Raw genomic sequence first — 11959 nt, 5'->3', positions numbered from 1 at the left:
GCATTCCTGTCACAGATCACTGAACCATATACACTAGGGTTTATTTTGGGACTCTCTATTCTATTCCATCAATCTGTCTGAATATATACCACAATGTTTTGATTACCAGTTTTGGAATATGTTTCAAAATCATTTTTCCAAGAGCCAGCCTTTTCTTTTGTCAGAAACACTAAATCCAAACTTGATCTGACAACTACCTAGTCATTTCAGATTTTATTTCCTTTGGGAAGTTATTCCCTAGCCATCTGACCATCCCCCTAGCATGCACATACAGACCTCTTTCTTGTGAACCCCCATATATAGTATATTTCCTCTACCATATAACTTACCTAGCTTCATTGTAATTGAAGTTACTTCCAGTAATGGTGACATCTATGATAAAACGTAATCCATCATTTTTAGCTCTTCCATCCTCAGCTACTAGCAAAACACTTAACCTACAGTAAATAATTTACATACATTATACAAACTGAATGATAATAGAATATGTTCAGCTGGTTAAAGAATGAATAAAATCTGTATTGATTTATAAAATGCTCCCAAGTGGTAAAAAAAATTTAAAAGGTACAAAAAAGTTAGAATTCATCTCATTTATATAAAGGAGAAAATACAAGGGTAATTAAAGTTACTGGAAAAATGGAATTATATGTTTATTGTAGTGTAAAATAATTTTTAAAAGTTTTATTTTACTTTCTTTCTTTCTTTTTAAATTTGACCAGAGAGGGACAGAGTGAGAGAGAGGGAAAGTGAGAAAGCAAGTCACCAGGTTCAGGACTTGAACCACGTTCAACCATGTGGGAGTCCAGCGTCCTTCACCCCAAGCCACCTGCTGGCCCCAGTGTAAAATTTTTAATCCATTAATAGTTCTCTCATAAGCATTTTTCGGGAATTTTTTTGAAGAGTCCTTATTATTTACATGATATCGCTGAAGGAATAAATATATAAAAAATAATAAAACTGATTATCTTCTAGGAAAGTGGTGGTAACCATGTAGAAGAAGGCCAGGGTAAGCAAGTCTTGTTACTGTATGCTTTTTGTCCGTTTGTTTTTTGAGAGGTCTTTGCTACAGGGTGCATGTGCCCCCCAGAAAGACAGAGAGAGACAGAGAGACAGAAAGTGAGAAATCACTTCCCAGGGGGGATGGCCAGGCCACAATCCCTTCTCCTCTTGGGATCTTGGGCATGCATGCACACACACCTGGCATGAGTTTAAACCAGCGGGTCCAGAACTTGAACTGCAGTCGACTACATGGAAGTCCAGTGACATAGCCATTACGCCAACTACTGGTTCCACTGTATGCTTTCTTATACATTTAAAATCATGTAAATTATTCTCTATTTATAGATATAAATTTAAATTTTAAAAAATGACCAAATCACGTTCCCAAGGAACATCAAACAATAGAAGCTGTATAATATGTGGCATTTCCTTCATTTTATAATACATGAAATGAAAATTAAACTGAATAAAATCTGTACATTCAGTGTTATATCTGAACTCAGAATCATCTTACTCCTACCCCCAAATAATTATGAAGACTAAGAATTTTGTTAGTAAAGTGCTTGCTTTATTTATTATAGTAATCTTTAAGTAGTAATCTTTAAGTGGCACTTTAAGTAGCTATGTATATATTGCATAATGAGTAAACATGTACTGATTATTTAGACATATTAACACTCTGTTAATAGTTTGTCCTCCAAAGGTAGAATTTGGATATCCCCTAAAAATTTATGGGTGTAATAGCTACGTGTAATATGTTAAAAAAAATTATGGTGTAATAGCTATGTCGCTGGACTCCCATGTAGTCGATCCCGGTTAAAGTCCTGGACCCGATGGCTTAAACTCACACTGTGTGTGTGTGTGTGTGCATGTGCCCAAGATCCCAAGAGGAGAATGGAGGAGAAGGGATTGTGGCATGGCCATCCCCCTGGGGAGTGATTTCTCGTTTTCTGTCTCTCTCTCTCATTCTGGCAAGCGCACAGGCCCTATAGCAAAAACCTCTCAACAACAACAAAAAAATTCATAGGTTGGGACCAGCAGTTAGCGTAATGGCTGTCAACTGGACTCCCACGTAATCGACCACAGTTTGCATCCTGGACTCGGTGGCTTAAACTCACGTCAGGCGCGTGTGTGTGCATGCCTAAGATCCCGAGAGGAGAATGGAAAGAAGGGATTGCGGTGTGGCCATCCCCCCCGGGGGGTGATTTCTCACTTTCTATCTCTCTGTCTGTCTCTGTCTGTCTGGTGAGCGCCCACGCCCTATAGAAAAAACCTCTCAAAAAAAAAAAAAAATTCATGGGTTCAGACTTGATTGCATTATACGTGAAAACTTAATTCCTTGGGAACCAGCAGTTAGTGTAATGGCTATGTCGCTGGACTCCCACATAGTCGACCGCGGTTCATGTCCCGGACCCGGTGGCTTAAAACCTACGCCAGGCGCGTGTGCGTGCGTGCCCAAGATCCCGAGAGGAGAATGGAGGAGAAGGGATTGTGGCGTGGTCATCCCCTCTGGGGGGTGATTTCTCGCTTTCTGTCTCTCTGTCTCTCTCTGTCTGGTGAGCGCACGCACCCTATAGTAAAAAAACTCTCAAAAAAAAAAAAAAAAAAAACGTAATTCCTTCATGGTGTTTCAGGCTGGGGCCTTTGGGTATGATATCATCAGGGCAGGGCCTATACTTGAGTTCTGATGGGTATATAAAGCTGGGACATGAGATTAGAACAAGACACAGAAACATGGACAGCAGTATGGACAGCTGTTCTGCTCAATATCCTGCCTTCTGCCATGTTACAGCCTCACTGGACCTCAGGCTCCAAACCATGAGCTAAATAAACCTGTATTTCTTCATAAAATCACTCAGTCTCAAGTATTTCTGTTAGCAACAAAATAACAGGTGAAGACACAAGCTTTATGAGATAGATAGCAAGCTACCAAGAGGACCTCCAATAATCATGATCTCCCGATATTCAAGGCTGCAGTTCCCTATCACATTGAAGTAACAATGGCCAGTGTGAACAATAAATAGAATACTGCAGAAGTGAAAGCTAGGCCATAAAAACCACTGCAGCTTCCACCTTGATTTGTCTTGGATCATTTATTCTGAAGCAAGCTAGCCTCTACATCACAGACACTCAAGCATCCCTGCAGTGTGGCTCATATGGGAAGAACTGTGTCTTCCCTCCCACAGCCAGAAACTACTTGCCACTTTTGAAGCGAGCCTCCAACCGAAACCAAACCTTCAGATGCCTGCAGCCCAGGCTGATATCAGACTACAACCTCATAACAAGTAGAACACCACAGACAAATAACACCCACTCTGACAGAAACTGTATGAGATATTTATCATTTTAAGTTGTTATCTTTTGAGATAATTTGTCAGTGCAACAATAGATAAAAAAGCATTTATCTCAATAAAATTGTCCATGTTTTAAAAATTTTCTAGTGGGTATACACACTTGCCAGAGACAGAGAGAGGAGAGTGAGAAAGCACTCCCCAATGGAGTGTGGACATGCCAAAATCCCTGCTCTTCCATTTCTGCAACCTTTTGGGATTTGGGAGATGCATATTCACTCACCCAGTGAGTTTTTCAAGTCACCAAGGCTTAAAATGACATAATTTTCAAATGACATAGTCAGCTAAATGGGCTCTGGAGCCAGAAGCCCACCAGGCCAGGAGCCTGCTTTATTGTTTATTTTTTAAAATTTGCCAGAGGGCTCATGTGCTTACCAGAAAGAGACAGAGAGAAAGAACTCCCCAATGGGACACAGTCCATTTTTATACCCAGTCAGGGTTTTGGAAGAAAGAATCCCCACTGGGACATGGTACATTTTACACCCAGTCCGGGTTTTGGGCACACATACATATGCACTGACATGTTTTTCAAGCCATTAGGGCAGGGACTCAAACCGTGGTTGGCTATGTCAGATACAGTTTCCTGTGCACAGGGTTTAACACTGTGCCAAAGGGCTAGCCCTAAAATTTTCCTTTTGATAATCATACCTCTATAATTTAAAAGTGATAATGTAAATAATAGCTATCACATTAAATAAAACCAACAGGCAGACTCAAATTATATAATAGAATTGGGTAGGACTGAAGCAGTGCTTTGAAGGCAACCTTTCAATAAAATGTCAGAGGTCATAAAAAACAATTATGCTGCTTAAATCCCTTACTCAGGCTCAAAAGTAGACTCGTAATTGGTAGTAACAGTGTATACAATATGGAAGTTCTTTAAATATTTTTCTGAAATGAAGACTAAATTTAAAGAAAGTATTATATTTTTTCTCAGCAAGACAAAAACTTCTCTCCAGGAAGTTTTAAAATTATTAAGTCTGTGTGGAGAAGCCATTGTGCCAGCTGCAACATGCTGAAGATGAGTAAAAAGCATAATCAGTGATCTGCGATGGCATTTGTACACTATAACAAAAAAATTCTAGCTCTGAAAAATTTGATCAAAATAACACATATCCCAAGGGTTTCACATAGTTGATATTTTGAAGTACCTTTTCATCATATAACAGTACAACCAAAAGTGAAAAATGTAGGGTTCTTTGCCTATATAATTCAAAGGACTAAGATCACTGTGCTTATATAGTTTTCCTGATTATACTGTCACTTTTAAATGATGACAGTCTATCTACATTGCTTCTATAATGCTGCTTTACTTTATAGTACATAGGTAGAAAAGAAAACACTAATTTGGGTGAAGGCTCTTTTATCAAATCGAGACTACAGTATGAGATAGCTTTTTTCTCCTTCCAATTTGAGGCACATCACAGAACCATAGATTAACAATAACCCAACCTCTGGTTAACTAACAAGTTACTGTGCCTACTGATAAACTTATTATCACCACTTAAATTATTTGTTTTTGTTTTTGTTTTTTTGAAAATAGTAACTAAAGTAAATGGTCTGTTTAAATGAGCAATTTGTTGATGAACAAAATAACAAACTTCAATGACACACTATAAACATACACCTATTTAAAAAAACATAGCAACGTGAAATATAAGATGTATGATAGGGAACAAAAGCAGGAAATTAATTTTTCTGTCTGTTCAGATGAAAGTCCTTCCATAAGAGAGGATAATCAGTCACAATTTCAGAAGAAAAAAGGACACATCTTTGACAGAATAAAAATATGAAAACATAGCTATACAAAAGTTAAGTGATGAGAGAAAGACATAAAGAAGATATGTATTCATGTTGGAAAAAGAAATGTACACTGTAAAGATATATGTGCCTAAATATAAATTTAAAAAAGATATGTTTATTACCTCATCTACTCTTTTTTAAAAAGAATTATTTAATTTTATTTCAATAAATTATTTTCTAATTTACTATAAAGTATATAAGCTCACCAAAGAGAGAGAGGGAAAGTCAGAAAGTAAGCCGCCAGGTTCAGGACTTGAACCACAGTCAGTCATGTGGGAGTCCAGCATTTTAACTATCACACCACCTGCTGGCCACACCTCATATACTCTTACAGAAGCTTTTCCAAATAAACATTAACATTTAATCATTCCTGAATCAATAGCTTTGTTGCATAAAAGATTCCCACTGGTTTTTAGGCTTAAATTTATTTCTTTAGATTCTAAGGTTTATCTTAAAGTTACTGCACCCTAATGCAGGAGTCCCCAATTCTCAGGTCACAAATTGGTCCCTATCTGTGGTCTGTTGCCCCCCTACTCCACGCAGCAGAGAGTGGGTGGCAGGTGAGGAAGTGAAGATTGGACTGTGTTTGCAGCCACTCCCCACTGTTTGCATTGCCACCTGGGCTCCATCTGTCTCCTTTTGGATCAGCAACTGTACTGGATACTCATGGGACCACAAACTTACTGTATGATTGTTTCATTGTGTACTGTAACGTGGGAATGGGGTTCATGGAAAATGTGGTGTGTTTGCGTCATCCCAGGCCAACACCCCCACTTCATGTCAGTGAAGGGATTGTCTCCCATGAGGCCCTGGTGTTGAAAAAATTGGGGGACCACTGCCCTAAAAGCAATAAAGTGCTAGTGGTTTACATATAACAGTAACAGTACTAACATGAAGCACATTCTTACAAAAAATAAAGACATCTGATTCAACAATCATGCTGTTTTCATCTCTGTATTGTATCTTTAAAGTTAATTCTAGTATACTTTAAAATTTACAATTAAGGCTGTATTTCCCAATTCTTACAGAGATAAAAATTGCTATCTGCTATCTCCCAAAATCCAGCCCCCCAGACAGTTGTAAGATAATTTCATGGGGTGGGAAGACAGGGCTAAGTGACAATGAATCAAGTGAGAAAGCTATTGTTTCTTCATTCCTTTCCTCCCTTTTTTTTGGCCATAGGGCATATGTGCTTATAGGAAAGAGGCAGAGGGAAAATGGGAAATTACTTCCCTGGGAGGGATGGCCACACTGTGATCCGTTCCTTCCTTACATTTTGGGAATGCACACACAAATGTGTAGCATGTTTTTCAGGTCATTGGGTCCAGGACTCGATCTGTGGAGTTGGCCATGTGGGATCCAGTCCCCTTAACCATCCCACCACCTGCTGGCCCCTTTCAATTCCTCTGACCAGACAATAAGAAAATCTCAGTTTGGATGTTACCAACACTACTAAAATTCTTGCCAGTCTTCAGTATGCAATTGTTTCTGGCCCAATATTAATACACAGTATTAGTTTTCATTATTTTAAATGTCTACTGTCTAGTTATAGCAAGTGCTACCTGCTTTTTATTCACAGATAATACTTTAAATTTTCTTCAAAAGTTTTTTTTTTGTTTGTTTTGTTTTTGTTTTTGTTTTTGTTTTTGTTTTAAGCTCTCACAGCCTCACTTCTAAGACAAGAAGTAACAATGGCCATGCCAAAGGGCCTTGGCCACATGCAGCCTATCTGCTACATGAACTGCACCCAGTGTGTGCCCAAGAACAAGGCTATTAAGAAGTTCATCATCTGAAACACAGTAGAGACGGTAGCCATCAGGGACATCTCCTAAGCAAGTTTCTTCATTGTGTCTGTGCTCCCCAGATTACTGTGTGAGCTCTGCCATTCATATCAATGTAGTCAGGAACCTCAAAGGACCAACTGTCCCCACCCTGATTTAGACATATGGGTGCTGTCCCTCGCCCTCCATCAAAGCCCATATAAGGAGTTGAGTCTTTTAAGAACTGAAGAAAAGTCCTTCAGGAAAAAATAAAATGTAAATTATACATTAAAAAAGTATTTTTGATTTTTTTCTTTCTTCTGAAAGGTAGGAGAGAGAGAACCTCAATAGGACCGTCACATCACAATTCAGATCGCAGGCATCTAGATGTGTGCCTAGGATGTACAAGGATACCTCAGGATATTAGCTAAAGAGCTTCCCTTATGGATCCACCATCATAGACAACTGTGTGCCACTATTTAGCTCCTAAAGTTACTTTAATAACCAAAAGGCTGTAAAGGAATATTAAGCAAGTAAATATAAAGCAAGCAGATATGACTATAATTTGGAGATAAGAAAGGTCATTAAAAATGTAACAGAAAATGTGTATTATGAAAAGCTATGCAAGGATTTCAATTTTATTTTACACCAAAATAAATTTTTGTTTGTTTGTTTGTTTTTAATTGCTAGACAGCACATGCACTTGCTCACCAGAGGAAAGGAGACAGGGAGGAGAAGGCACTGCCAATAGGGCTTTCAGATCATCATAATCTGTCTTCCTGCATTTTCTATCCAGTTGGGATTCTGAGCACAGATCCATATGCATCTGGTGTTATCCAAGCTTCTTGGGCCAGGATTCAAACTGGTTAACCATGGGGTACATGGCTCCGCATCCACAGTGTTCAACTACTGTATTACTAGGCTGGCCCTAAACTTGTATTTAATTCTGTTTTTCCACAAACTTTTTGAAGTCTTCCATATAAGAATGACTTTAAGTTTGGGAAATACGACATTAATCCATTTGTTCAACAAATAAATATAAGAGCTTGCTATGTACACATCAGTGGTTTAGGCACCATGAAAAGCAGAGAAGAATGTTCAAACAAAAGTAAACAGGGATGTCAGAGGAGCAGGAAATTAATTTGAAATGAAGTAATCAATATACGCATTCACAAACGAGGTGGCATTTGAGCTAGAACTTGAGAAATACGTACAATTTAGACAGGTAGAGATAGCATTCTAAGAGTAAAAACATGAAAATACATGACTGAATGGCAGTATGTTCCAAATCTTGACTGTGGTAGTGGTTACACAGGTGTATATAGATGGTCCCAACTTAACTTTTTTTACTTTACAATGGTGCAGGTTGCCATTTAATTTTTTAAAAATGTTACAATGACTGTGGATGAAAATAGAAAGCATTGGGTTGTTTTCACTTTCACTACAGTATACAATAAATAACATAAGATATTCAAAATTTTACTGTAAAATAGGCTTTGAATCGTGTGATTTGGTCCAACAGTAGACTAGCGTAAGTGCTCTGAGCATGTTTAAGGTAGGGTAGGCTAAGCAACAAAGTTCAGTAGGTTAGGGGTATAAAATGTACTTTAATTTATTTTCATTCACAGTGGGTTTTCATTAGGACATAACTATCATAAATCAAGGTACATCTGTATTTGTTAAAACTCATCAAAATACATATGTAAAATGGATGCATTATTGTTAAAATATCTTTCTTTCATGAGAGTAAGAAACAGAGAGAGAGAGACAAGTACACTTAACAGGGTCTCATGTTCACTATTCCAGCACCCCAACCTTTCCAGACAGCCAGGATTATGAGCAAGAGCCCTTCATATACAGGTCAGTTGGGGAACCAAATCTGCAGTCTTCCATATGGATCCAGTTTCCTTTGAACAGTGAGTTACCACTGCACCCAAGTGCCAGCCTGGAGTACATTTTATTGTCTGTAAACTTTTCCTTAATAAATTTGATACTAATATATTTTTGACCCATGCAATGAAAGATCATTCAAGTTTGAGGCTCAGGTAGCTCGAGGAGGAGGTGGTAAATACAAAAGACAAAAGGGAAGCTGGATGGTGCTGGTGTGGTAAAGTGTGACACACTTTGAGAAGCTGACTCACATGGGAAGGTTCCAGGTCTGTGTCTGGAACCCTCCCTGAGTACACTGGACACACATGTGCCCATGATTAGAGGCTGAGTGAAAGTGCTGCATTGGGACCTTATTAAGTATACTCTTTGTCATTCATGAAAAGAAATAAATTTTAAAAACAAGAGGGAAAAGGGAAATAACACTTTAAAAATGGGACTCAAAAGCATTTTCATATAACAAATTCTCAACAAAAATTGTTAGCTCTTACATTATATATCTTACATTATAATAGCTTTACATTTCTACTTAATTTTATTTGAGGAAGATAATTTACTTAAATTAAGGCTTATCTATTAAAATAAAATGTTCTTTTTCCAATCCTCCCACACCACACAAAATTGTGCTTTCTAGTATGTTAACCCTAATAAAGTAATGAAGGGCAGAATGAATATCTACAGGGGTTGTCTGTTAGTAAATCTAACAGAATTTAGCAAAATACAGATTAAGCATCTCTAATATGAAATGCTTCAAAATTCAAAACATTTTAAGCTATAAGATGCTACAAGTAGAAAATTCCACACCTGAACTCATGTGATGAGCCACAGTCAAAATGCTGTAATAAAAATATATTATATAAAATTACCTTTGGGCTACATATATAGGTTTATATGAAACAGAAATGAATTTTGGTTTAGATTGGGTCCCATCCCCAAGGTATCTTAATACATATATGTAAACATTCCAAAATTGGAAATCCAAAACACTTGTGGTTTCGAGCATTTCTGGTGAGGGATATACAACCTGTAATTAAGATCGTATTTAACACTTAGATACTGTCTATAGGCAATTTAGAATTAACTCTCAGAACTTATGTTTTAACTGTTAGTTCTTTCTTTGTGATCTAAGCTCTTAAAAATCCATAGTTATTAAATATTAAGTACATTTTAGGTGGCTCTCATCATGTTTTAAACTTTTAGAAATTCAGGACTATAAGGGGAACGCATCATAGTGAAAGTACTGCCATTATTCACAAGTCTTTATTCATTGGGAACTTTAAAATGTAATCCTGAATAAAATCAATAATGCAGCCATAAAATAAAAATCAAAACATGAATTAATTATGGTTAAAGAATAGCATCAAGAGACCAGGAAAAAAAATACTCTTATGCCATAAATTAAAAAAAGCATTAAAACTCACAGCAACTTATGTACATCCTTAATATTAATACTCTATTAAGGAAAACATAATTCTTTTGTCATCAGTGAGTTGCCACTAGATCTTCTTTCTCGAGAAAGCTTAAACTTTCAATGAAAAAAACCCCTAATACATGGAAATTTTACAGCTGAAAGGAATCGGCTTAAGTACAGTAATTTTCAAATCAGTATTTTATATAATTGTATTCTAAGAGATGTCAACAGGTTGGCCAGGAGAAAATAGGCTCTCTGACCAGCTAAGTTTAGGAAATGCTGTGATAACCTTTCCCTGGAGATATACATGCAAAGAAAGAGCAGGTCAACTTTTGGACAATCTCGCCTTTATAAAAAAGTTGTATCTGGTTTAACCCAGTTGTTCTCAAGTTATTTTTCATGGAACACGGTTTAGGACAGTAAGCCTACTTATTAAATAGCTTTAGAACAATATTCAGAGAAACTTCATTTTGAAAAACTCTAGTCTTTTCAAATTTAAACAAATGACACAACTGAAGTCTAAAGAGATCACACCTGGTTAGCAACAGGATGAAGGACTTGATTTCTTTTATTTTCTTAGAAGAATTATTTTATTTAACCTTATTTATTTTAACTTGACCAGAGAGGGACACAGTGAGGGGGGAAGGGCAGGAGAGAGAGAAAGCCACCAGGTCCCGAACTTGAAAGGCAGCCAGCCATGTGGGAGTCCAGCACCCTTAACGACCACGCCACCAGGCCAGAGGTCTTTTTACTGCTTTAACTACAAAATAGAACTCCACTGACTGTATGCAGTAAAATAATTGACAACATTTAATTTACATTTAGCACTTTGGTTACGGTATGGCATAGGCTTGTGTATTAACTCAGGTGTTTTTAATTGTTTGTTCAAGAGTTGGGTTCCTAATAACCAATTCCAGCTGCGGATTTGCTATGTGCAATTGTGGGGAATGATTTATCAATAGAGTGGTGGCTGAAAGTAATCACTGAAATAAAGCCTTTGGACTACTTGAGGTTTTAATTCACTCATAGCTTCTGTCAGTTCAACTAAAAACACTGTATTGTTTTATCAGGTGGGAATAACAACACATAATGCTGACATGTTATTCATAATTGGCCATATTAATATCTACAAGTAAAAGGCAAGAACTATGTATGTAGACAATTGCCAAAACTATCCAACAAGAGATTTTTGCCTCTCTGCATTTAGTTCACAGCTGATTGGTCAGGCAGTTCCTGTAATTAACTTTTTGGGTCTTTTTGGTATTAACAGCAGTCACTAAAACAGGTATTTTCAGTCTCTGTACTTTTCGATCTCCACAGAACTCTAAGATAGTGTACAAAGGATCAAAACACAATTTACTTAGCATTTAAAAAGTATAATTGTGTGTCACTTCTCGCCTTGTCAGGGCAATAGAGAAGAATGAAGACGAACAAGTAACTATTGTTATGTTGCAACTTTAAAAAGATTAGGAATCAAAGGTGATCATTGTTAACAACTTCCGCATGGCTATTCCGACATCCTCGTAATACACTTCGGTACTCCTTTCTAGGCTCCCGCAGAGGACATTAACCAGTTAACCGCGGCTGCCATTCGTGTCGCCCCAACCCTAACCTTACAGAACCCACCGGATGAATCAGGCGGCAACATTCCTTCGTTGGCGTCCAACAAAGAGCGTACCCGCGCGCCCTCATCGCACAGGTGCGACCTCTGCCCGGCCCGACGCACCGCTCGGCCCCACCTGCCGCCG

General features: G+C 37.7%; 1 protein-coding gene across 1 annotated transcript in view; it reads right to left on the bottom strand.

Annotated features, from left to right (window-relative positions):
* Window positions 1–11959, bottom strand: part of DOP1A (DOP1 leucine zipper like protein A) — a gene marked incomplete in the record, with an annotated part of 125170 nt that overhangs the window by 100133 nt on the left and 13078 nt on the right. Inside the window, 1 exon segment of the mRNA XM_027769901.1 lies at window positions 330–437.

Source organism: Tupaia chinensis, unplaced genomic scaffold (assembly GCF_000334495.1).
Source record: "Tupaia chinensis unplaced genomic scaffold, TupChi_1.0 Scaffold000097_1, whole genome shotgun sequence".
NCBI lineage: Eukaryota > Metazoa > Chordata > Mammalia > Scandentia > Tupaiidae > Tupaia > Tupaia belangeri.
The sequence above is the reverse complement of the archived record's forward strand: the minus strand, read 5'-3'. Positions and strand labels throughout refer to the sequence as shown.